Below are 26,294 nucleotides of genomic sequence, written 5' to 3'. Positions count from 1 at the left end.
TGGTTAATAGAGCAAACGCCGGAAAAACCAACATCTAATTTTGATCAGATTTTTTTATATGCTCTATTGGTGGAAAAATATCTAATTCCCTCCATGGGAACTTAGAATTTCCAACTTTTACCTTGTTTACAAAGTAACACAATATTATCTCGTTGACTCAATGAAGGCCGTCTTCTTTCGCCCCATACTAAATAACCTTCCGGCAATGACAGCACAGTGATGACTGAAGAGATAACAACCCCACCTGCAGGCACAACTGTGGCGACAACTGATTTAACTAATCACAAAGACAGTCCATCCGCACTGTACAAATACTTTCGTGGCGGTACGATCTGCAGTTTGTATACAGTATAGTGCCGATTATTTTAAATTTTTAAACGATCTGTATGTTCAGTGTGTATGTCTGATGTCTGTCGTTATGCCGTTATGCCGTTTATAAATCTGACCAGCTCGTAAGTCATAAAGATGTTCTATCACTTTCCATAGGTGTATGAATACTTTCTGTGGCCACTGTACAAGTAAAACACAGTTTGAATATTGCTTGAGATATAATCTCTTGTCTTGAAATTTTAAAATTTTGCTGTGTGATTAAAATCTCTAAATTACACGGACATTCTATTGACAGTACTCAATTAGCATCATGCACAAGATAGAATGTAACGTGTCACTATATAAGCGACTACAGCAGAGTTTTAAGAAATGAGTTCAGTTCTGGATTGAAGATTTAGAAGATTTGTATATAATTAGGATTCAGATGAGACCCACTATACCAGTGTTCATTAACTTTCATTCAGAATATTACTGAATTGTAAGTTATGTATTTTAAATCCACTGAAGTTGGGTCGAAACATATATAGTAATGTAAAAACGGCATCTTTTATTATAATGTATTGAATAGGAGCGTTCAGTTAGACATTCATATTGTACGATTGAGACTGTCAATACAGAATGAAGTTAATATGTAAATTAAGTTTTTGTTGTTATTCATGCGTTTGGATTAAATTAAAATCTCTAAGTAATTGAATATGTTGTGTTTGGCTGCAGTAATTATGAAGTGCAGAAGAATTCGCTGTCTTTCTTCGGGTTCCCGCATGACGAGAATGTGTACGTAGATATTGTGTTTACATATGTAGTGCATTCGAAATTAATCACTGGGCGAGTTGGTCGTGCGGTTAGGGGCATGCAGCTGTTAGCTTGCATCCGCGAGATAGTGGGTTCAAACCCCACTGTCGGCTGCCCTGAAGATGGTTTTCCATTGTTTCCCATTTTCACACTAGGCAAATGGTGGGGCTGTACCTTAATTAAGACCACGGCTGATTCCTTCACACTCCTAGGCCTTTCCTGTCTCGTCGCCATAAGACCTATCTGTGTCGGTGTGACGTAAAGCAAGTTGTTAAAAAAAAAAAGTTCACAGGTCAGCTGGCAGCAATGTCTGCTCACTCAGATGCGAGCAGGCAGCTTGAGAGATTGTGCAACACAGTGAATTGAGAGATTAGAACAACAATGGTTGTGTAATAACTTACTACACAAAGATAGACTTGGGTACAAAGACAGTAACAAAGCAACTTGAAAAGGAGTGAATTGTAAGCCTAATGATTATTGTACACTCACCAGGTTCACAGCATATTTATACGGATAAAGATTTAGCTCTTTCTTGCTGTTCTGTTTGCTATGAAGACAGACACACCCGTCTGCTGTGCCAATTTTCCACGTGGATTTAGACCAACTTTCAAGGAGCCTCATGGAAACGTTTAACAGTTTCTCTTCTGTTAAAATTGGTGTTCTACTGCTCTTTGAAGGATTTCATACAGCATTGAAGCTACAAAATTTATGCATTAAATCTCACACGGTATCACAATGCTGTAGAATGGAATCGGGAAACTGTTTGCAAAATCATCTTTTCACTGTGTACATTTATTTGTCACCTTCGCAGAAAATAGACTTCTCTAAAAGCGGTTCGCTCCTCGGTAGTAAGCATTTAAGTATCGCGAGCTACTGACCACCTCCCCCGACCTTTACTTTAATGGCATTGCTGCCCACTCGGCTGGAGCGTTGCCAACGTATGCGATATTACTGCCAGCCAAGGTCACTGCAGAGTCTCATTTCTAACGCACTGTACATTCTTCCAGTGAAAAAGATATTTTTGTAGTACTTCCTAAACTTCTGAACTACACAACTTATATTTTAAGTAGCATAACATATGTTATTTTATATTACAACAGTTAAACTTCAATACCGATTTTGGTGGTGGTGGTGGTGGTGGTGGTGGTGGTGGTGGTGGTGGTGTGATGTGTGAGTTCTTAAATGTCAGGGAAGTGACTTGGATAAAGTGTACAAGAAAATACTATAAGATTTTTTCACATCATTTCCAAGTCAAAATCCCCAATTGTCTAGCCAAGGGTTTGTTAAATTCTTGCTCAAATTTTATGTAAATATTTCTCAAAACATAACTGTTGATTGTATTAAGGGATGGGTTGAAAATATATTATTTCTTGTGAACAGAATTAAGGAATGATTGAGTTTTCCTATCTTCTGACAAGACGGCTTACTCAAGATTGTATAGAAAATGTGGATTGCCATTTAAGAAAACTCTTATAATATTCCCAACATTTTAATTCAGGAAAATGCATATGTGCGTGCCTGCTTGTATTAAAGGTGCTGAAATGCATTGTCAAACATGAAAGAAAATATGGCTGACTTAACAAATGTACATATTATTTAATAATAATAATAATAATAATAATAATAATAATAATAATAATAATAATAATAATAATATTATTATTTGCTTTACATCCCACTAACTACTTTTAAGGTCTTCGGAGACGACGAGGTGCCGGAATTTAGTCCCGCAGGAGTTCTTTTACGTGCCAGTAAATCTACCGACACGGGGCTGCCGTATTTGAGCACCTTCAAATACCACCGGACTGAGCCAGGATCGAACCTGCCAAGTTGGGGTTAGAAGGCCAGCGCCTTAACCGTCTGAGCCACTCAGCCCGGCATATTATTTAAAAACAGAATGATGATGCTAGTTTTCTTTACCCTAACATGGCAGCAAAGATTACAAACACATTTCTAATGTTTTTGAGACTAAATTTATAGATATTCTTTCCGATAGTGGGTTTCTAGTTAAAGAGAAAATTGCCCAGCTCATAAATGTTTACTCAATGAATTATGTGTGTACGGAGTGTGTCAAGTGCCTCAATGTTGCCCAGCTCATAAATGTTTACTCAATGAATTATGTGTGTACGGAGTGTGTCAAGTGCCTCAATGTGATGATACAATGTTTTTTAAATGAGGAAAAATAAAACTCTAACTGTAAATATTTAGGCAGGAATGCTAAAACAGAAAAATGCATGAATGAAAGACAAGCCCTTTCTTCTTCTTTTTCTTCTTTTATAACCACATAGGATCGCTTTAGTCAGTCCATCGTTCAGGTCTCTTTGAAGGGATTCTTCAGACGCTCTGATCTTCGTGCCCTTTCCTCAGTTGAAAATATGCATGTTGTTTGGTTTATTTTGTGTAAGGGTAAAGCGGAGGTTTGTATTCCTGAGTTTTGCATTCAATTTTATCTTATTTGTGGTGTCTTCTGTTGTAAGGCCTGTTTCCTTCAGATCCTCTCTTACTTCTCTGATCCATTTACATCCTGTTGTGGTATTTTTTGAGACAAGATTGTGTTGTACTAGTTGTTTCAGAAGTCTCAAATCTTGCATCCCCATGACATGTCCTAAGAATCCCAGTCTCCTTTTACGCATAGTATCTGTAATGGTTTCTAGCTCTTTGTACACGACTCTGTTAGGTATTATCTGCCACTGTCCATCCTTCTGGTATTTTTTGTTGATGCAGGTCCTTGCAATCCTCCTTTCAATTATTGAGTGCATAATAGTGCATTTCATATCTTGAGTATATGTCTAATTAAAGTTCTTCTTCTTATTCTTCTTTCATTTATCCAGAATTACACTGACTTAGCAAATGTCATGGGATAGTCGCCTAATAGCGTGTGGGGCCTCCTCTGGCCCTGCAAACTGCAGTGAGACGCCGTGGAAGTGAGTCATCAAGTCCTTGGTAGTCCTCCGGACGCAGCTGACACCAAATTGTTTGCGGAGTGGCCGCCAATCCTGGTCTGTTCGTGGGTGCAGGATCCATGTCACGGAGCTTGCGTTGCAGGACATCCGAGATATGCTCGATAGGGTTCATATCGGGGCTCCTGGGTGGCCATGGCAGTCGTTGGACCTCCGCTGCATTTTCCGGTAACCATTCCCGGGCGACGTGGGAGCGATGTGGCGGCGCGATATCATCTTGAAACACCGCAGAACCGTCTGGGCACTGGAAGGCCAAAAATGGGTGGAGATTGTCTCCGAGCAGCTCAACATACTGCGTACCATTCAAAGTCTCTTCCAGAACAACTAGGGGGCCCATTCCATACCAGAAAAATGCACCCCAGACCATAAGAGACACCAGCGCCCTGGACCACACCTTCGAGGCAGGCGGGAGCCATCGCTTCATGTGGTCTGTTGTAACCAAGGTTGAAGTTTACAAAACACCACTTTTATTGCTTCACTTTATGATATTTACACAAATAACTGAAATTTATTTTGAAGCAAAAAGGAATATTGAATCTTGAGAAAAGTCTGTCTTTATACAATATGTACAGGTTTGCAGTCTTGATATCCACTTCTATCTTGAAAAGATAGTCTTTGTGAATTGACACGTTGATAGTCGAGAACTATCTGGCACACTAACATAAATGTTCATGAGAGTCCTTGTTTGTTGAAGTGCCTGAATTCCTAAAAAGCAAGTTCAATTGATTGAAGAAATTCCACCTAGCGAAACTAAGGGAGCTTGCATAAATTAGGGAATGAAAATGGCTTGTAAAAGAATTACGGAACATAGGCAGCGGAAACAGGTAAGGGAGCGGTGACCAGAGGTGAAACCTCGTACTGCCAGAAATTCAGTCCACCTGGTCGAAGCACATTTTCAAGAGGAGTAGCCTCCGTGCTCGACGTAGGGTGTATTCTGGAGCTGGACACCGGGGCAAGTGGGCAAGTGAGCAGGCAGGGAGCTCCTATTTATAGTACACTCGATGGTCAGGCACGCGCACTGAGGGCTGCGCGTCGAAGCTAGCAGAATGATACACAGGCGCGCGTGCAGCTGGCTGGCGGAGCGAGAAGGTAGCGCCGGACATACAACACCCTCCCCTCCTAAATACGCCGGTACGGCGTGAAACGGCGGCGGCGCTGGCGGCGACTGCGATGCTGGGGCGGAGCTGCTGATATCTCTGTTGTATTGTCCGGAGCTGGAACTGGGCGGAGTGGCGCTGTCTCGTCCTGAAAGGAACCCATTGTTATTAAATGATCTAAAGCGCGTTCAGCAATAGATTTATCTGGTTTAGCAATAGCATCAATGGCTGGACAGGGGCGGTAGCGCAGACGTATCTGATCTTGATGGCGGCAGATACGTTTCTCCGTAGTCTGTATCTCGTAGAGACGATGACCCAAAGATCTGCAGATGACTCCAGGTATCCAGAGTGGGTTGGATTTGAATGTCCTGGTGTAGACCTTGTCGTTGAGGGAGAACTTCGTTGGTGAGGTCTTATGCTGGGCCGGAAGAGGCTGTAACAGAGAAAGTAAAGTTCTGTGAGGTCGTCCATGGAGCTTCTGTGCAGGAGTGATATTATCAGCGCCGGGTAGAGTTCTGTAGTTGTTTAAGAGTTGGAGCAAGGCTTGGTCTTTAGTTAAGCCTGAAGAGACAGCTTTCTTCATACTTCTTTTAAATGTTTGTACGAAGCGTTCAGCTTCACCATTAGATTGAGGGTGAAAAGGTGGTGCTAGGATATGACGAATGCCATTATGTGTACAAAAGTTCTGAAAAGCAGTAGCTGTAAATTGAGGTCCGTTGTCCGAAATGAGTACTTGCGGTAAACCTTCTGTAGTAAAGATTTTCTGGAGAGCACGAATGGTAGCTTCGGTTGTAGTAGTCGAATGCATATCCACGACATATGGAAAGTTTGACAGTGAATCGATGACTATTAACCACATGGAATTGAGGAAAGGACCTGCGAAATCGATGTGAACTCGTTCCCATGGAGTAGTAGCAGGAGGCCATGAAGCAAGATCAGAAGACGGGGCGTTCTGATTCGTTTGACATTGCTCACAATGACGTATTAGCTTTTCGATGGCGGCATCAATACCGGGCCAGTAGCAGTGTTGACGGGCGAGTTGCTTTGTTCGGGATATACCCCAATGGCTTTGGTGTAATAATTCGAGAACTTGTTTCTGTAGGCTAAGTGGGATAACCACTCGGAAGATGGTGCCTGCTTCTAGTAGTACAACTCCGGCACGAGTCTTAAGACGATGCTGCATACGATGATAAGGTGCCAGGTGGGCAGGAAGTGTGCTCTGAAGAGGCCAACCGTTGCGGATGTAAGTACGTACAGTAGCAAGTGTACTGTCCTTATCCGTAGCTTTAGCTATGCAGGTAGCATCAATAGGAAAACTGGATACAGTATCTTCAAGTTCTATGTCCAACTGAAGACATTCAGATTCTTGAGAATCGAAGGCAGTATCAGGACCAACGGGTAAGCGGGAGAGGGCATCAGCATTACAATGCTGGGATGTGGCTCGATATACAATCCGATAGGAATAATCAGAAAGGAACATGGACCATCTTTGAAGCTTTCTGAGGGAATTCTCTGGAATCTTATTACCAGGATGGAATAAGTGTACGAGAGGCTTATGATCGGTAATGATCAGGAAATGGTTGCCATAAAGATATTCATTGAAACGGCGAATACCAAAGATGATGGCTAAAGCTTCTTTCTCTATCTGTGAGTATCGACGTTGATGGTCATTAAGTGTTTTCGAAGCGAAGGCGATGGGGCGTTCTTGTCCATGACGATCCTTCTGGGAGAGAACTGCACCGACACCGTAGTCTGAAGCGTCAGTAGCTAGCGTGATGATCTTGTCGGGCTGAAAATGAGTGAGTTGTATAGCTTGAATTAAGGCGTTGTTGATTGTTTTCCATGCCTGTTGGCATTGCGGAGTCCACTGAAACTTAACACCTTTTTTACGTAGAGCGTTTAACGGAGCTGCCACTGTAGCGAAGTGTGGAATGAACTTATTATAATAGTTCGCTTTGCCTATGAAGGACTGAAGCTGCTTGAGGTTCTGAGGTGCTGGCATGTTTACTATCGCTGAGACATTCTGCATACTAGGACGAATTCCATTCTTATCAAGTATATGTCCGAGGTAGTTAACTTGAGGCTGAAAGAAGGTACATTTAGCGAGATTCGCTCGTAGTCCATTGTCTTTCAATTTCTGGAGAAGAAGGCGGAGATTGGTTAGATGGTCCTGATGATCTTTTCCAGTAACAATAATATCATCCAGGTAGTTAGCACAACCGGGAATTGAGGCGGTGAGTTGAGCCAAATAGCGCTGAAAAATAGCCGCGGAGGATGAAACACCGAATGGGAGCCGCTGGAGCTGGAGCAGTCCGAGAGGAGTGTTGAGTGTGAGAAATTTCTTAGATTCTTCGTCTAAAAGTAGCTGGAGATATGCTTCTTTAAGATCAACTCGAGAGAAGAATTGTCCACCAGAGAGACGACGGAATAAGTCTTCTGGACGTGGAATAGGAAAGATATCGGTTTCGAGTTGTGCGTTGACTGTAGATCGAAAATCGCCACAAAGTCGAACATTACCATCAGGTTTCTTGATTACCACGAGTGGAGTAGCCCATTGACTAGAAGTAACTGGTACTACAATTCCAGTTTGTATCCATCTTTCTAATTCTTTCGTGACCTGGTCTTGAAGTGCTAGGGGTACTGGACGTGCTTTGAGGAAGCGAGGCTTAGCTCCGGATTTCAGCTGTATGTGAGCTGTATAGTCTTTTGCTGTTCCGAGCTGAGAGTCGAAGACTTCAGGAAACTGCGCTAGGAGAGCGGTAACGTCAGAAGTAGGATGCAATGTAGATACGACGTTAATGTTGTCATGTATCTGGAAACCAAATAAGTTAAATAGATCCATGCCCATAATGTTTGATGCAGTGTAGTTGTTAACTACGAGAAGAGGAATGGCCTTCTGAATTCCTTTATAACTAGCCTGAAGCTTAATTTGACCTTTGATGTCAATTTTCTTCTTGTTAAATGTCACGAGCTGGATGTCAGCTGGAGAGCATGAAGGTGAACCTAAGTCGTGGTAGGTAGTCAGGTTAATAATAGAGACAGGTGATCCAGTATCTAATTGAAAATCGACAGATCGATCAGAGAATGAGAGAGGAATGATGATTTTGTGAGAATCCTTTGTGGGAAGAATAAGATTGATCTGATCAACTTCCATGTCTTGGCGGGGCTGTATATGCTTCCGGCGCGCTGCAGTAGTCTTAGCAGGGCGGAGCGAACTTTGACAGACAGTCTGAATGTGTCCAAGTTTCTTACATCTTTCACAAGTAGCTTTGAAAAAACGACAGTCACGACGTTCATGATGCTTGAAACAACCTCGGCAGGAAGGCAGGAGTTTCGAGGTGCTTTTAGAATTGGGCTTCCGTGTAGCATGACGAGAGGGAACCTGGCGAGAATGCTTGGTGGAGAGCGCCTTATCCGTACGGTTCACTGTAGCAGAGGACTTGCGGGCCTGAGGCGAGACTTGTGCAACTTCGTGTGGAGAAGCTATGGCTGCGGCAGTCTTGGTAGTAAGCTCATAAACCGTAGCAATACGCTGGACGTCTTCTAAAGAAGGGTTACTCTGCTTGACAGCGTCAAAACGTATTTTGTCTTCAGGAGTATGTAAAATTATCATGTCCCGAATGAGAGAATCAGTGTAGGATGAACCACAACCGTCCTTGGAGCAGATGAACTGGCAGGGTTTAGCTAGACCACGCAATTCAGTTATCCATTCAGTATGTGTCTGATGGGGTTGCTTTCTGCTCTGAAAAAATTTATAGCGAGCAGCCACTATGTGAGGAGCTTTGGCATAGTGTTCCGTGAGACGAGCCAAGAGCTGCGTGAAGGGTACCTCAGATAAGTGTTCTTCTGGACTTAATTTACGTAGTAATTCACACGTAGCATTGCCAACCGAACTAAGAAATAGTGCGCGGCGGCGTTGATCATCTGGGACAGAATGGCAGATGAAATGCTGTTGCAAGCGGGCTAAATAAACTGACCATTCTTCCTTAGCCGGATCAAAAGCAGAGAACGGAGGAATAGCTGATGGCTGTGTAGAGACAGAAATAGCTTGAATAGCCTGAATTAATGCTGCCTGTTGTTGTTGCATAAACTGTTGTTGTTGCTGCTGTAAGGCTTGGAAGACCGTAGCAAGTTGTTCCGCAGTAGCCATTGCGAGATGCGTGCAAGAAAGAGTAAGGTAAGCTGTGTGTCAGAACTGGTTGTAGTGTCGTTGTTGTGTAGCACGTCGCCGTAGAGTTGACAACTGGGCCCGTTGAATTGTAGTGTTGGTTTCGTGTGTACCTCGTCGCTATAGAGTTGGCAACTGGGGCCGAAGAATTGTAGTTTGTGGCTTTTTTACCTCGTCGCCATAGAGTTGGCGACTGGGGCCGATGAATTGTAGTGTCGCTTGTTTACCTCGTCGCCATAGAGTTGTGTTGTAACCAAGGTTGAAGTTTACAAAACACCACTTTTATTGCTTCACTTTATGATATTTACACAAATAACTGAAATTTATTTTGAAGCAAAAAGGAATATTGAATCTTGAGAAAAGTCTGTCTTTATACAATATGTACAGGTTTGCAGTCTTGATATCCACTTCTATCTTGAAAAGATAGTCTTTGTGAATTGACACGTTGATAGTCGAGAACTATCTGGCACACTAACATAAATGTTCATGAGAGTCCTTGTTTGTTGAAGTGCCTGAATTCCTAAAAAGCAAGTTCAATTGATTGAAGAAATTCCACCTAGCGAAACTAAGGGAGCTTGCATAAATTAGGGAATGAAAATGGCTTGTAAAAGAATTACGGAACATAGGCAGCGGAAACAGGTAAGGGAGCGGTGACCAGAGGTGAAACCTCGTACTGCCAGAAATTCAGTCCACCTGGTCGAAGCACATTTTCAAGAGGAGTAGCCTCCGTGCTCGACGTAGGGTGTATTCTGGAGCTGGACACCGGGGCAAGTGGGCAAGTGAGCAGGCAGGGAGCTCCTATTTATAGTACACTCGATGGTCAGGCACGCGCACTGAGGGCTGCGCGTCGAAGCTAGCAGAATGATACACAGGCGCGCGTGCAGCTGGCTGGCGGAGCGAGAAGGTAGCGCCGGACATACAACATGGTCTGCGCCATACACGGTGCCTCCCATCGGCATGGTGCAGTTGAAATCGTGATTCGTCCGACCATATCATGTTACGCCATTGTTCCAATGTCCATCCCTGGTGACAGGCGACAAATGCACGTCGTCGTGCCCGATGACGTTGGGTTAACAGTGGCACCCGTGTGCGGCGCCGGCTCCCATACCCCATAGAACCCATGTTCCTACGGATTGTCCACTGGGAGACGTGTCTAGCACGGCCTGTGTTGAATTGAGCCATGATTTGTTGCACGGTTGCCCGTCTGTCACTATTAACAATCCATCTCAGATGTCGCCGGTCACGGTCATCGAGGGTGGCTGGACGGCCGGTCGTTCATCTGTTGTGGACGATGACACCCGCATTCAACCATTCACGATACACCCTGGACACGGTTGATCGTGTAAAGCCGAATTCCCGCACCACTTCCGAAATCGCACTTCCCATCCATTGGGCACCGACCACCATACCCCATTTGAACAGTGTCAGCTCACGACGACGTTCCATGTTATAGCTGTCACATGCACATCCACTGCTCACAAGGTCTCCTATACAACTGCTGCTGGCACAGGGGGCGTGTGGTGCGCAGACAACACACCTGCACATCAGTGCTCCGCTATCCCATGACATTTGCTCAGTCAGTGTACTTCAGCAACTTTGAACACTTAACACTTTCTTTCTTGACGTATTTATCCATTTTCATATACGAACGTCCATTGATATTTGAATTTAGTGCGAGTTAAATCAGGAAATGTCCTGTATTGTCCATACTGTATGTGTAGTTTCTCCTCCGAAAAACTTGCATTATCTGGACACACAGCACCTGCTGTTGTGCAAACAAAAGAAAGTGTTTGAAAGACTGTGACAGAGAATTCTACACATGCATAGAATGATTTTTCTCCTTGCTATCACATTTCTGGAAACATATGGGTAGTATCCTTCTCCGAGCGCAAAGGGAAAGAAGAATGTGGTTGTGATTTAAAAATAACCTACATAAACTTGAGTTATTTTATTCACAGTTGGAACAGTGGTCAAAATGGCTTCAAGAAAAACTATTTTACAAATAAAACTGAATCAGTTTGTGTGTGTTGGCGTAAATTCCCATTGCATTTAAGGACTGGACGAAATTCAGTGAAATTTAGTAGAATTGGTGCATTTCTCTGTGATTTCATTTCAAAATCATCAGTAGCTTTGTAAAGAATATTGTTCTTATGCAAGAGTACTGGTCAAAGCAGGTCTGAACTGCTACTCCTCCATCCTGTTTTTATATACAAATACAGTAACAACTAAGATATGTTGACAGACAGCGAGACTGGCTATGTTCACTCCACATTGCTTTCTCATGTGTGCCTTCTAAACCATTTGTATTGAGCGGTATTAATATAATGTGATTACTCGTTAAGGTTTCATAAATCTATGTAAATATATCTATAAAAATAATTGCAAACAAATTTTGTGATTTACATACGTAGCTTGGAGCTCCTTTCTAGCTTTATTTCCCAAACTCTTATATTCTGCATTTGAATGGCTTTATATATATAATATTGTACAAAATTGAGTTCATATGGCTTCTTTCTGTTACAGAGAGAGAGAGAGAGTGTTTTTTGTTGGTTCTCTATGGATTATTTCAATACTTCATCAAGTAGTATTCCCAAGAGCACCTACAGTTTATTGCTGAAACTTGCATAGTAGGGAAGGAAACTTATCACACCTACAGAGTCCAGAATTTCCATTTTGGTATTCTCCATTATGTGATTTTGTCCAGTATATACCACAGTACACATCCCTTTCCATCCAGACATTACAAAACCCAGTTGGTACTGGATAATTTCTGCTCAGTCTGGGAACACTGTAATATTCCTATACAAGAATGTCAGTGATAGGTATATATAAAAACCGAGCGAGTTGGCCGTACATTTAGGGTCGCACAGGGGTGAGCTTGCATTCAGGAGATAGTGGGTTCGAATCCCACTGTCAGCAGCCTTGAAGATAGTTTTGCGTGGTTTCCAATTTTCACACCTGTACGTTAATTAAGGCCACAGCCACTTCCTTCCCTGTCCTAGCCCTTTCCTATCCCGTCGTCACCATAAGACCTATCCGGGTGGTTCAAGGCAAAGAGCAAATTGTTGGTATATATAAACAAACCCAAACCCCATGGTACAACAGCCCCCAAGGGCCATGGCCTACCAAGCGACTGCTGCTCAGTCTTGAAGGCCTGCAGATCACGAGGTGTCATGTGTTAAGCATGACGAAACCTGTCAGCCGTTATTCTTGGCTTTCTAGACTGGGGCTGCTATCTCACCATCAGATAGCTCCTGAATTGTAATCACGTAGGTTGAGTGGACCTCGAACCAGCTCACAGATCCAGGTAAAAATCCCTAACTGGTCAGGAATCGAACCCAGGTCCTTCGGGTAAGAGGCAGGCATGCTACCTCTACACCGCAGGGCTGGCAATGGGTATATGTAGCTAGTGTAAAATAACAGGTTCCAGAAATAGCAAGGTCAGTCTCATTGGTGTAGTGAATTAGTCATCCTTATGTTCCTAAGATAGCAGGTTAGATACTGGTTGACGTGTGGCATTTGAGTGGGTTCAAATGTGACAAGTCGATGTTGTTGGCTTCCGGCATTTTAAAAATCTCCTGTGGGACAAAATCTTAACACCCTGGCATCTCTTATGACCTGTAGTAATTAAAGAGACATTTAGAAAATAACATTAGCAGAAATCTCGTAAATTGGAAAATTAGTCGGAAGATGTTTGATTGGTCTTAGTTCCTATTTCATTAGTAGACATTGAATGTATATGCAAGTGCATATGTTGTTTGCTGCTATGCAGAGGTCTGCAAATGATCAGGAAACACATTTTATGATGTAATTGGCTGAATTACAAGATTTAGTAGTGCACGTTTATGCATATTTTGAAGGTTTGTGTATTTGTCCTGACTTCAGGATATGTTTTGCATATGCGTGGACTTTCATGATTATTGCACATATTTTAACAGATTGTTTTTTGAACATTAACACTAACATTACAATATATTTGCCAACGTGAAAGTTAATGGAGACAAACATTCCTTGAATGAATGGAACAAGTACTGTAACCTTGTTGTCGTTCCGAGGGAAATGCAACTGGAGAACACAGCGGGTATCACTTCTTGTTTACACGTTTGAGAATTCACTAACTGGTGACTGTATGGGACCAGTGCAGGTAAACCAACAGTTCAGTAGTTCTTGGCTTAATCATGGTACTTTGAAAAGGAAATAGAATGTGAACATTTTTTTAGGAGGGTGGCAGTGCATACACCAAAGAAATAACTTGATGGATAGTAATGCATTTTGAATAGTTTTGAAGTTTCCTTACTTGCTCCATTGAGCTGGAGTAGCTTAATGGGCATATAAAGATCTTATGAGCTACAGGAAGTGGCCTTGAATGAGCTATTGGTTTTTTGCTTAACAAAAGTATTCTAGTATTCAGTTGCTCTTCATTCAGTAAGCAGTGCATTCAAACAAAACAGTGGGTAACGCATCTTGCAAGGCAGTGTAAATAGTTTTTATACTTAAGGATTGTTAGATGACTGTCCAGCTTTGTGCTCTTTGCAAATTAAGCAGACGGTGCCGAATGAAAGGAACAGAAAACTTGTCTTCTAAAATGCTCGACTAAAGGTGATGCAGATTACACCACAGAAGGTAGTTTTTTTTTTTTTTTTTTTTTTTTTGTCAAGTCTGTGCATAACAGATTCCATGCGAAAAATTGAACAAGGGGAGTGTGTGTGTGAGGATCTTCAAAAGGCAGAAGTATTCAGTCAGCAGTAAGTAAAGTTTGTTGGTTACAGGGATAATGTCCAGTTAGAGGAGGTCACTAATACTAAAGAGGTATTAAAATTTACCTATGATAACATCATTTACAATGAGATATAAAAGTTAAAAACTAGAAAAGCGGCTGGAATTGATAAGATTTCAGGGGGATATACTAAAGGCAATGGGTTGGGATATAGTACCATATCTGAAGTACTTATTTAATTATTGTTAGCATGAAGGAACTATACCAAATGAATGGGGAGTTGCGATAGTAGCCCCTGTGTATAAAGGAAAGGGTGATAGACATAATGCTGAAGATTACAGGCCAGTCAGTTTGACATGCATTGCATGTAAGCTCTGGGAAAGCATTCTTCCTGATTATATTAGACGAGTTTGCAAAATTAATAACTGGTTCTATAGAAGGCAGTTTGGGTTTAGGAAAGGTTATTCCACTTAAGCTCAACTTGTAGGATTCCAGCAAGGAATAGCAGATGTCTTGGATTCAGGAGGTCAAATGGATTGTATCGCAATTGACCTGCCCAAGGCATTTGATAGGGTAGATCATGGGAGACTACTGGCAAAAATGAGTGCAATAGGACTTGACAAAAGTGTGACTGAATGGGTGGCTATATTTCTAGAAAATAGATCTCAGAGAATTGGAATAGGAAAAGCTTTATCTGACCCTGTAATAATCAAGAGGGGAATTCCTCAAGGCAGTATTATTGGCCCTTTGTTTTTTTATATGTATAAATGATATGAGTAAAGAAGTGGAATCAGTGATAAGGTTGCAGATGTTATTCTGTATAGAGTAATAAATAAGTTACAAGATTGTGAGCAACTGCAAAATGATCTCGATAATGTTGTGATGGACAGTTCGCAACGGTATGGTGATAAACGGGGTTAAAAGTCAGGTTGTGAGTTTCACAGATAGGAAAAGTCCTCTCAGTTTTAAGTACTGTGTTGATGGGGTGAAAGTTTCTTGTGGGAATGATTGTGAGTACCTAGGTGTTAATATAAGGAAAGGTATCCTTTGGGGTAATCACATAAATGGGATTGTAAATAAAGGGTACAGATCTCTGCACATGGTTTTGAGGGTGTTTAGGGGTTGTAGTACAGTTTGAAAGGAGAGGGCATATAAGTCTCTGGTAAGACCCCTACTAGAGTATGGTTCCAGTGTATGGGACCCTCACCAGGATTACTTGATTCAAGAACTGGAAAAAATCCAAAGAAAAGCAGCTCTATTTGTTGTGGGTGGTTTCTGACAAAAGAGTAGCATTACAAAAATGTTGCAAAGTTTGGCCTGGGAAGGCTTGTTAAAAAAGAGACGAGCTGCTCGACTAAGCGGTATGTTCCAAGCTGTCAGAGGAGAGATGGCGTGGATTGACATTAGTAAACAAATAAGTTTGAGTGGTGTCTTTAAAAGTAGGAAAGATCACAATCTGAAAATAAAGTAGGAGTTCAAGAGGACAAATTGGGACAAATGTTCATTTGAGAAGCTTATTTCCAAAAGGTACCAAATCCAAAAAGTAATATTTTACAGGAGAGAGGAAAAATGCTCAGAATGTAAAATTTCAACAGAAAATTAATTTGAGCACTTTTATTATTTTCAGATAGAATAAATGCATTGTTGTACAAATTATTTCTGTTGAAGCTTTTGCGGTTTAGGAAATATTCAAAGAAAATGATTGATTTGGTACTTTTTGGCACTGAAACTCGAAATATCTTCACCTTAAAGACATAAATTTCACTGCAGTCATCTGAATTTTTGACAAAACTGACTGTATTTAGTTATAAAATAGTCCGATTTAAGGTATTTACAGTGAAGGCATAAATTATTTAAATAATAATAATAATAATAATAATAATATTTAAATAAATTTATGCTATTTAAATAAAAGCATAAAAGCTGCACAGTATTTGTCATGATAATACGTAATTTATATAAAAAATTACTTATGAATGGTAATAAAATGTCAACACACAGTCAAAAGAGCTCACCATGATTCTTGTATCTTTCATTTTCTTGAAGCTGACACTGTCTGATTCTTGTGTCAACAGCCTTCCTGTGTTTCAGCAAAGTTGATGAACATCAAACTAGGCATATTTTCCATCACAAGACGGTTCTTGAATGGTATCATGATAACATTCAAAGTGCTAAATCTCTTTCACAGTCAGCGCTAGTTATAGGCAATGTTAATATTGCCAGTCTCACTTTAATTAAATTGTCTTTCGCACATTTATCCTGAAGTCTTCACGAGCTACGTATGTTGAATGGCATGCAAAACTTTTCACATAGTTGTGCAAATTTGTTCTCTCCATGAAGAAGACGCGTGCTAAAGTGCAAAAATACGAGAGTTATTATTTGGATTAACTTACCATGGGAGATGTTCAATAAATTTCCAATTTCTTTTTAGTCATTTAAGAAAAGGCTGGGAAAACAACAGGTAGGGAATCCGCCACCTGGGCGACTACTCTAAATGCAGATCAGTAGTGATTAATTGATTTGTTGATTGATTTTTATGGATTTTTGGAAAAAATACTGCATGCAAACTATTCCTCAAGAATCTACACTTAGGAAAGGAGACTTGGACAAGTGTTGTAATTTGGTGGTCAAAGGAATCTGAGGAGAGTTACATAGCCGTTTGGTTTGGGGAGTTGTAGACATGACTATGGAAGCCTGTGGCAGGAACATAGCAGATATGATAGGCCTAGTTGATAAATTGTGTGGAGATGAGTTGAGAACTCCATACCTCATCTCTTGTAAAGTTTTAGGAAGGACAAATAATTCTGTGAATGCTTGCTTCATCAGTGATTTGTTACACTTACTGTGGCCTTCAGGTGATCATGAAGACCAGTTTTGGGTACTTCTAACAGATGTTGCTAGCAGCCGCATTCCTATTCTTCAATAGTGTAATAATAGTACAGTATAACAATAATTAATAATTAATTTTTATTGCAATAGGAGGATATGGAAAACAGATTGATAGTGGAACTTTCTGGAGTTCAGTACTTTACAAATTAATGAAAAAACTTACACTGAGTGTCCCTGTTGAAGAATTACTCGTGGGTTTGAATATGAGAACACCTTATGTTTTCATAGGTGATGAAGGGTACCCTTTGTTAAAGCATTTGTTTAAAACCATATGCTCACAAACATCTAGATGAAGAGGAGGAGCTGTTTAATAAGAAGCTGTTGATGACTCGAGAAAGGTTGGAATGCGATTTTGGAATATTATCCACAAAGTAAGAATATTGCACAAAGCAACAGAAACATCCTGAAACTGCAGAAGCCCTTGTTAATGTAATTCGCATTCTCAGTAATACAGTAATTGACAGAGAGAATAAACAAATGACATCCAATCCAATCCGATCCGCATCTGTGATACCCGACATTCGAATGTTTCTGCTTACAATTGTAGCAGATGGCGATAGTTTAGAGCAGTGGTATTCAAACTTTTTGGTTGGTGGACCCTCAAAATCCAATTGTTTTACCTTCGTACCACCGAAGTACGAATATATTGCTATTATATCAGAAGTAACAAATGACTGTTGCTGGATGCCAAATAATATTAACTATAATCATCATCGGTGTCATCCACAGATTATCCAGCTTGCTCAGGGTCCCTGCACGCACTGACGCATGAAAGAGTTGTGGTCACGGATTTAAGATCTCGTGCCCTTCCTGATATCACAGGATTTTCAATTGAAAATTCCACACCAGAAACTCTAGGAATCAAACCATGGTCGCCGGGATGATAGGCAAGCAACTAAGCTGCTACACCACTTTGTTCCCCAATAAGAACAATAATGTATTGCATGTAATCATTGCTTGGCAAAGGAAACCTTGTTCTTCGAAGACCTTAAAAAGTAGTTAGTGGGACGTAAAGCAAATAACATTATTATTATTAGGAAACCTCGTAACTTCTTCGGAGTAAAGTTTACAGAAGAAGTAAAAAACTGAGCGGTCAGCAATGGCCGGAGAACTGTTCTTGACATTTTCATTGCTTAATGATAACCCAGTTATTTGACCATTGGAGTCTTCTGTTTCCTTCTCAGGCAACGCGGCAAGCTTTAACAAGACGCATGGAGAAACTTAGTTTTCTCGTAAGTGGAATTATGAGTTTTTCATTGCCTAGCAACGATCTATATATAAGATTATTATGAATGCAACAATTACTATTGTACTATAAACACTGCTACTGAAAAAAATTGAAGTGGTTTGGCAGTTTTTAGGGCATGGAAATATGAGGTCTGCTTATTCGTTGTCAGTATTTGCAGCATTCCTCTTGGAAATTTTATACAATAATGACAAAATTATAAATTTTCCAAGGAATTTGTTCAGCCAGTCCTTCATATGTGGGAACTACCTGTTAAAAAAAGTAATTGAGCCACTTTTTATGCCAACTTGTAAGCTAGGGCAGTTCATACTTTACTAGGGTTTGTCCCGTGTAACATTTCATTTATTTGTACTCTAGTCTGTATACACAGTCAAATCACATTACTATGACTACCTACTAGAAGTGCCATCTGCAGCATGTAGCGCATGACTTATGCCCCATGACGTGGGCTATTGCAGTGGGTATTTTGCACTTCTGCTGACATGGATATGGGAAGTGATTTAACCAAGTTGCAAAAAAGGCTGGTCATCGGCTCGCGGGCCGAGAGAGGCAATGTTTTGGAAACAGCGAAGTTTACGAACCGTTCACATGCCTCTGTGGTAAAGGTGTATCGTGAGTGGACGAATGGCACAATTGGGCTTGACCATTGTGGAAACTGTTGAGTTCGTCCGAGGTGGACATTGATGATGGTGCTCGAAGGCCAACTGACAGGCTACAGTGGAACAGCCCACTGTCCAAATGAACCAGGGGCATGCAAACAGGTTTCTCCTGCAACAGTTCTGCAAACCCTTCTGCGATTGGTGGTCCAGAGTAGATGGAGGATGTCAGCACCCATGCTGATACAGGCGCATTGACTAAAACAACTGCTGGGCAGTATGGCGACCAGATCACTGCTGATTGGTGACGGGGATAAACGCGGTAAACAAAATGACTACTACCTTCATTTCTGGTGCAAATGTGGTCTGGCGTAGAGCTAACCACACTGTAGCATTCGGGGCCAGGGTGTAACTCGGTTGATCTTAAGGGACCCGACGGGGGGGGGGCGTAAACGGCGCCTTCTCTGATGGGTCACGTTATTAGCTGCATAGAATGGATGGACATCTGGCAAGAAACTGTGGAGAACCAACTCTGCAACCTTTGCTGGACAAACACACAGCAATGGGGGCAATGTTATGATCTGGGGAATGTTTTCGTGGTATTCTCTAAGTCCCATCATCCATGTGAAAGGTACTCTTGACGATTTAGTTATGAATCCATCCTCTGCGATCACATCCACCTGTACATGACTATTGTCTTGCCTCGGGAGGATGGGATCTTCCAGCACAATAATGCGCCTAGCAGTACAGTTAGAAGGATCTGCTTGTGGCTTGAAGAGCACAATCAAGATTTCTAAGTTCTTTCCTGGCCTCCAAACAACCCCAATCTCAATCCAGTTGAACATATGTGGGACCACCTCGATCTTCGTGTTCGCCGTCCGTCTCCTCCACCAGCACCGTTCAACAGTTGTGGGATGCGCTGGAGACAGTTACCCATGGAGACCTATCAGCACTTGACAGAGTCGCTGCCAGCATGTCTAGCTGGTGTCTGTGCTGTGAAGAGTTTTTATTTTTGTTTTTGCTAGTGGCTTTATGTCGCACGGACACAGACAGGTCTTATGGCGACGATGGGATAGGAAAGCGCTAGGAGTGGGAAGGAAGCGGCCATGGCCTTTGCATTTGCGTGGTGTGAAAATGGGAAACCATGGAAAACCATCTTCAGGGCTGCCGACAGTGGGATTCGAACCCACTATCTCCCGGATGCAAGCTCACAGCTGCGCGCTCCTAACCGCGCAGTCAACTCCCCTGGTGCTGTGAAGAGTGGTTATTCTGGATACTATCAGGTGGTTGTATGATTTGACTGTGTATATGCTGTATTGTTATGATTTTTAAATTCATTATTACTTGATTTTTGTTTTTTAGGTATGGAACATCTGCTGAACATCAGGATATTAGATTAATGGTAAGTATTTGGTACATGCAGGTACTTGAAAATAGAATTATAATAAAATGAATCCTCTTTTGTGATTTTTCATGTTGATAAGTCTTTGTATCAGAAAATGAGGAAAAAATCCCACTCTGGCTTCTTCAAATTTTGATCTTTCAATGGCTTTACATTCTCTGCAGAGTTTTTCCTGGAGCAAATATTATAAACTTTTCTTCAAAAATTAAGGATGAAGTAGATTAGTCCATGTGCATAAGCCTGATGGGCAACAAATTGTGCCAATTTAGTTTAATAGAATATCCAAAGACTTTCATGACACAAACTTTGTCGAGATAATCACATGGTACACATGGACCACATAATGTCCAATACAACCCATGCAATATCACTGACTTAGGTTATTATAATAGAGTCAGTACTGTGTTTGATCATCATTGACACGAACATGTGGAGTTCAACAGTCTGCCATATTGATTGCATGTTTACCTAGCTCTGTTTGGGGTACAGAGTCCAACTGATGAACCATAGGCAGCGAGAACTTCTGAATGATGTGTGGTTGTGCCTAACACCCTACAACACGATGCTTAAGTGCATTCAAGCATGCCCGATTGGGTTGAGATTAGGGAGAACAGGCTTGCCAATCTGAATGGGTGATACCCCCCTGTTTCCTGGCAATTGTCCACTGAAACATTTGCCGTACTCTTGGAATTTGGTATCTATGTCCTCCTGGCCTGTAACTGAGTCATGATCATACTTGTAAAGTGGCAACTTTGGTATAAAAACGATTCCACCTCCCAGTATTTAATTTCATTAGTTAATCTATGAATTTTACTTAAGTTTAGCTTAATGTCTTATCATCTAATTATAATATATGTTTTGTTCCAATTTCGTGGAATATCTTCAGCTAAGGAAAGCGTACATTATGAAAATTGACAAACAATTAAAACATAAGATGTGAAATTTGTTCCTATCCCAGCACTACTGCTTTGCCTCCTACAACTGGCAGGAGACATCCATTTAAACCCCAGTCCCACCACTTGTGAACTGAAAGCAGATGTTAGTATCTGTTGTCAGAACGTGCATTGCCTAACTAATAAGCTTCTGATTGTGAACTATCTTTGTCAGACTGAAGTCGATGTGATCGGGCTAACTGAAACGTAGCTTTCATCACTCTGTGCTAACTACTGCATATTTCACTGTGATTGTACTACTCTGGGTCATCAAGTGATGCTAGCAGTGAACAGTGCGTTACCGCGTAAACGAAAGACAAATCTCGAACGTAACTGTGAGTTACTGTGGGTGGAGTTACTCTTCTCTTTATGTCCTGTGCTTGTGGAGTTACTACAGGCCACCAAACAGCCCACTCTGTGACCTTGAACAATGCCTGAACTCAGTGATTGCAGCTCTCCCTCACCGTGAAGTAATTTTAGTGGGTGACTCTAACCTCTCTATAGAATAGAGAAGTATGATAGGAATGACAAGGAAGGACAACTAAGAAATGAGGACATTGGTAAGGAAATGGGAGTGGAAAAGCCTGGTGATAGAATGGAGAGGGATAAACTTTGATCATTTGGACATGTTAAGAAGATGCCGGCGGGTATTGGTGGGTACACCATAGATCTAGCTGACATGAGGAAATGCTTGTCAGGCACTGACCATCTAGCGCAAAACCAAGCACTTGCGCGAAGATCCACGATAGGTCCTGCAAGCAAGTGGTTAGTCATTTATCGCTTTCAAACGTACAAAGGGCCTCGGATCAAAGTTATTACCTAATGTGACACAGTCTTTGAGCAGATCTATCAGGTATGACGGCCAACATGGTGCCGATGATAGACGGATTTGCAAGAAGAGAAAAGTATGAATTGGGACCATGAATATATTTGACCCTAACTGGTAAGACCGAAGAATTCTTAGATATGATGCAAAGGAGAAACATATCTATATTGGGTCTGAGCGAAACAAAATGGAGAAAAACAGGTAGCAAGGTTCTCAGAGGTGGCTACAAATTGTACTGGTGTGGACTGGAAAAGGAGGCCAAAAATGGTGTGGGATTTTTACTGACAAAAGATACGGATTCTGTGTCAAAAGTTTTCTACAAGAATGACAGGATCATAAAATTATCTATACAATTAGTCAACAAATTATGTGATTGTACAAGTGTGTGCCCCACAGACTGGATGCAGTGCTGATAAGAAAAATTTCTTCAAGACTTAGATGATGTAATCGATGAAGAAAACGTTATCGTTATTAGAGACCTAAATGCACAAGTTGGAGCAAACGGCCAAGGCTGTGAGGATATCGTTGGGCCACATGGGTTTGGAAACAGAAATGCAGAAGGTGAACAACTGATTGATCTTTGTAGTAGAAATGGCATGATCATCAAAAACACCTTCTTCAAAAAACAGGAGAACCACAAAATAGCAAGGTATAGCTGGAATGGCAAACATAAACCTCTGATCGATTATGTCATCACAAACAAAGGTGGGGGAAATGGTTGACTGATGTCAAGGTCATTCCCAGCGAAAGTATGGACAGTGACCATAGGTGCCTGAACATGGACTTGGACCATATTGACAAATGAAATTCGGAATAAAACAAAGAAGAAACTAAAAATAAACACATGGAAATTAGAAAAACCTCAGTTCCAGGAAAAATATCAGAATAGAATACAACAAAACCTACCACGGGGAGGAAGAGTGGAAAATTTTTAAAGATACATTTGTAAGAGAAGCTAAAGAACTCTGTGGGTCAACAGGATTGACCAAAAAGGAAAAAGAGACACTTTGGTGGGACAACAAAGTCAAAACAGGCATTAAAGCAAGAAACCAAGCAAATATGATGCTAGATAAAGAAAAACAAAAAACTATCCAAGACCAAGTGAGCCAAGAAGTTAATAAGATTACAGGAACTTTATAGAACAAATAAACTCATAGTTAAGAGGGTAGTAAGAGAAGAGAAAGAAAAAGCATGGAATGAGTTTGTGGATAAATTGGAATTAGACAGCAGAGGGAATAGGAAATTATTGTACAGGGTAGTCAAGAACAGAAGGTGTGAACAAGAGGATATAAAGGCAATAGAAGGGGACAACAGAACCTTAGTGCGAGATGAAATCAGGAATGAATTTAAGACCTTTTTTGATAGTCTCTTCAATGGAGTAGCGAGCACTACATCAGACAGTGCAGTAGTAACGAGGAAGGTAGAAGCATAGAACCCCCAATTACATGGCTGGAGATAGAAAAGTCCATGAAAAATATGAGGAAAGGAAAAGCAGTTGTAATGGATGAGTTAAGTACAGATATGTTGCGAGTAGGAGGAACTACAGCAGTCCAGTGGTTATATAGACTCCTTAACACAGTCCGGCAGGAAAGCACTATCACAGAAGACTGGAAGAAGGTTATAATCATACCTCTTTACAAGAAGGGAAGTAGACGGAAATGCATCAACTACCGTGGAATTACTGTGCTCTCTCATGGTCTAAAACTTCTGGAAAAAATCATAGAGAGTAGATTTAGAGAAATTTGGGAACCTTTATTGGAAGAGGAACAATATCGTTTTAGGCCTGGAAGAACAACTACAGACCTTATGTTTGCTGTCAGGATATTAATGGAAAAGCACTGGGGAAAAAGGGAAACTGTATGATGAAACCGGAAGTTGTGCGCAAGTGGGTTGTGTGCTGTCCAGATGGTTGTAAACAAAGAGAGGAATACAGCATGCCATAATAAAGGCTCTGAAAAGGAAGGAGCAGCAGGACTTGCAAGTTTTCATCTTGCAGATCTGGCGTGAAACTGAAAATGATGTAGAGAAAAAGCTGCAGAAATGGAGTCAAGAGTTTAAGAGGTATGATTCAAATATCAACAAGGTTAAGATGGTGGTGATGAAGTTACAGAGGGGAGATGACAAACCACAAATCAGAATGACACCAAGCTGGACAGTGTTCCAACGTTTTAAGTACTTGAGCCTCTGGGCTGATGACCTAACAGACAGACGGGTATTATAGTATCAAAAGACAACTTTGTAAAGTAAGAGGTGGACAGTTGAATTAGCGAGGCAACTCAGTTTTACCACCAAGTATGACAACCACTGTGGGATAAACAAGTACCATTAACAGCAAACATGACATTGTATAAATCATATTATACACCCATCGTCACGTATAGCTTGGAAACTACCATTTTAACGGGACAAAACTCCAAGCTGCAGAAATGAAGTTCCTACGCACCATGATATGGAAGACCAGGAAGGACAAGTTCAGGAATGAAAAAGTCAGAGAGGAGGCAGGAATAAGAGACTCCCTACTACAGAGAATTCAGAAAGCAAGACTGAAGTGGTTTGGCCATGTAAGAAGGATGAGTGCAAGCAGGACTGCAAGAAGATAATATAAAAGGGATGTAAAAGGAAAAAGACCAGTGGGCAGACCTAGAGGAAAATGGATAGATCTGGTGAAGAGAGATGTCGAGGGGAGAGGACAAGATTGGGAGAAGATTATGAGAGAACAGTGGTTCATGGACAGACAGATGGAAGGGGCTCGTGCACCACACCCGGACAACTGGAGACGGTCAACGTTGATGATGATGATGATGATGATGATGATGATGATGATGATGATGATGATGATGATGATGATGATGATGATGATGATGATGATGATGAAGAAGAAGAAGAAGATGACTGGAGACCCAGATAGAAGGAGGGAGTGCAAGAGGGAGATCCAGACTAAGATGGTTGAAAACAATAAAAAGTAGTTAGAAGAAACCTGGATTAGAACACAGTTAAGGAGGAACAATGGTGGTCGGATGGTGAAAGATGAGAACGTGGCGGGAGCTGGACGAAGGAAATGGGTGGTGGTGGTGGTGGTGGTGGTGAAAGATGGACTGAAATACTTGCTGGTAGAGTGATTTAGTAGAGCAGCATAAACATAAAATGAAGCCACATCTAAAAGTGGTTGGTAACAAGAATTTCTGCTGATAAAGAGCATTACTAAACAGAAAGAAGCTAGGGAAATCATAAATTCAGCGAGAAATTGGTAGAGAAATGAATATATTTATGTATAGTTTGATAATCTACTTCATGAAATGGCTGATCCAGTTTCTATGAACAACCCTTTATTTTAAAGCATGAAGCCTGATGATTCATGGAAAAAGTAGTAGTTTTCATAGGATTGCTGATGCCAATTTTCTTGCATAATTTTCTTATTTTTCTCCACTAAGCAGTTTCAAAGTCATCTGATAGGTTGTATGGCTCAGCATTGTTCTGTCTGCCGGTTAGTGTTAGTAGCTGCCGTCATCGGGGGCCCGGGTTTGATTCCCAGTACTGCCAGAAATTTAAATGGCAGGAGGGCTGGTATGTGGTTGAAGTGGTACATGCAGCTTACCTCCAGTGGGGGTGTGCCTGAAAAGAGCTGTACCACCTCAGGACGAGGGCACGAGTTTAATTTTTAGCATTGTTCTAATGTCTTCCACTAGCTACAGCCCGGCAGCTTAAGCAAGTTCTAGGAGTCTAGTGTCCTCCGCATGATGGCACGGCTCATTGTAATTCTAAGGTTCTTCACTCGGTACTATATGGTAGCTCAAGGAAGACAAAACAGACTTGGAGTGCATTAGCATGTGAAAGCTGTTAAGAGCATGAAGCTTTGTTCTTACAAATTTGTGTGTGGTGGAAGCTTTTCTGTCATGAAGATATTGTCTATGCTATATAAAAATATTGTAGCCCCCTTAGATATTTCCTGGAAGGGATGACTGAGCCAGACAAGAGACCTCCCAGCTGGCCCGAGGACATGCCATGGCCTCTTTTCTATTATTCTCTTTGCCTGGTTTCCTTGTGGGCCTTCTGGAACAGCAGACGGGAACCTTCCTTCTAGCCACACTGCAAATTCCAGTACTTCATCATCCCGTGTGGGTGGGGGACGCAGACGAAGAATACACCCATGGTATCCCCTGCCTGTCGTAAGAGGTGACTTAAAGGGGTGGCCAAGGGATGATCAAATTAGAACCATGAGACTACTTGTAATTAGTACCACCAAGGCGGGGAACTCCATGGGTCGCTTTTACTTGCACGGAGTACCACTGTGTTAGGTACATAATAGGTTTGTGATTAGTAGCGACAGTGTGTGCTTTTG

At 41.4% G+C, this 26,294-nt stretch overlaps 1 protein-coding gene across 6 annotated transcripts in view; it reads left to right on the top strand.

Annotated features, from left to right (window-relative positions):
* Positions 1-26,294, top strand: part of LOC136864441 (sarcolemmal membrane-associated protein) — a 700,905-nt gene that overhangs the window by 64,698 nt on the left and 609,913 nt on the right. For all 6 annotated transcript variants that reach the window (XR_010859312.2, XM_067141439.2, XM_067141440.2 and 3 more), the window contains one exon: positions 20,158-20,197. The gene's annotated coding sequence lies outside the window, so the exon portion shown is untranslated. The remainder of the gene's footprint in view (positions 1-20,157; positions 20,198-26,294) is intronic.

This window comes from Anabrus simplex, chromosome 2, assembly GCF_040414725.1.
Source record: "Anabrus simplex isolate iqAnaSimp1 chromosome 2, ASM4041472v1, whole genome shotgun sequence".
Lineage (NCBI taxonomy): Eukaryota > Metazoa > Arthropoda > Insecta > Orthoptera > Tettigoniidae > Anabrus > Anabrus simplex.
This window is presented reverse-complemented; position numbering and strand designations above follow the sequence as displayed.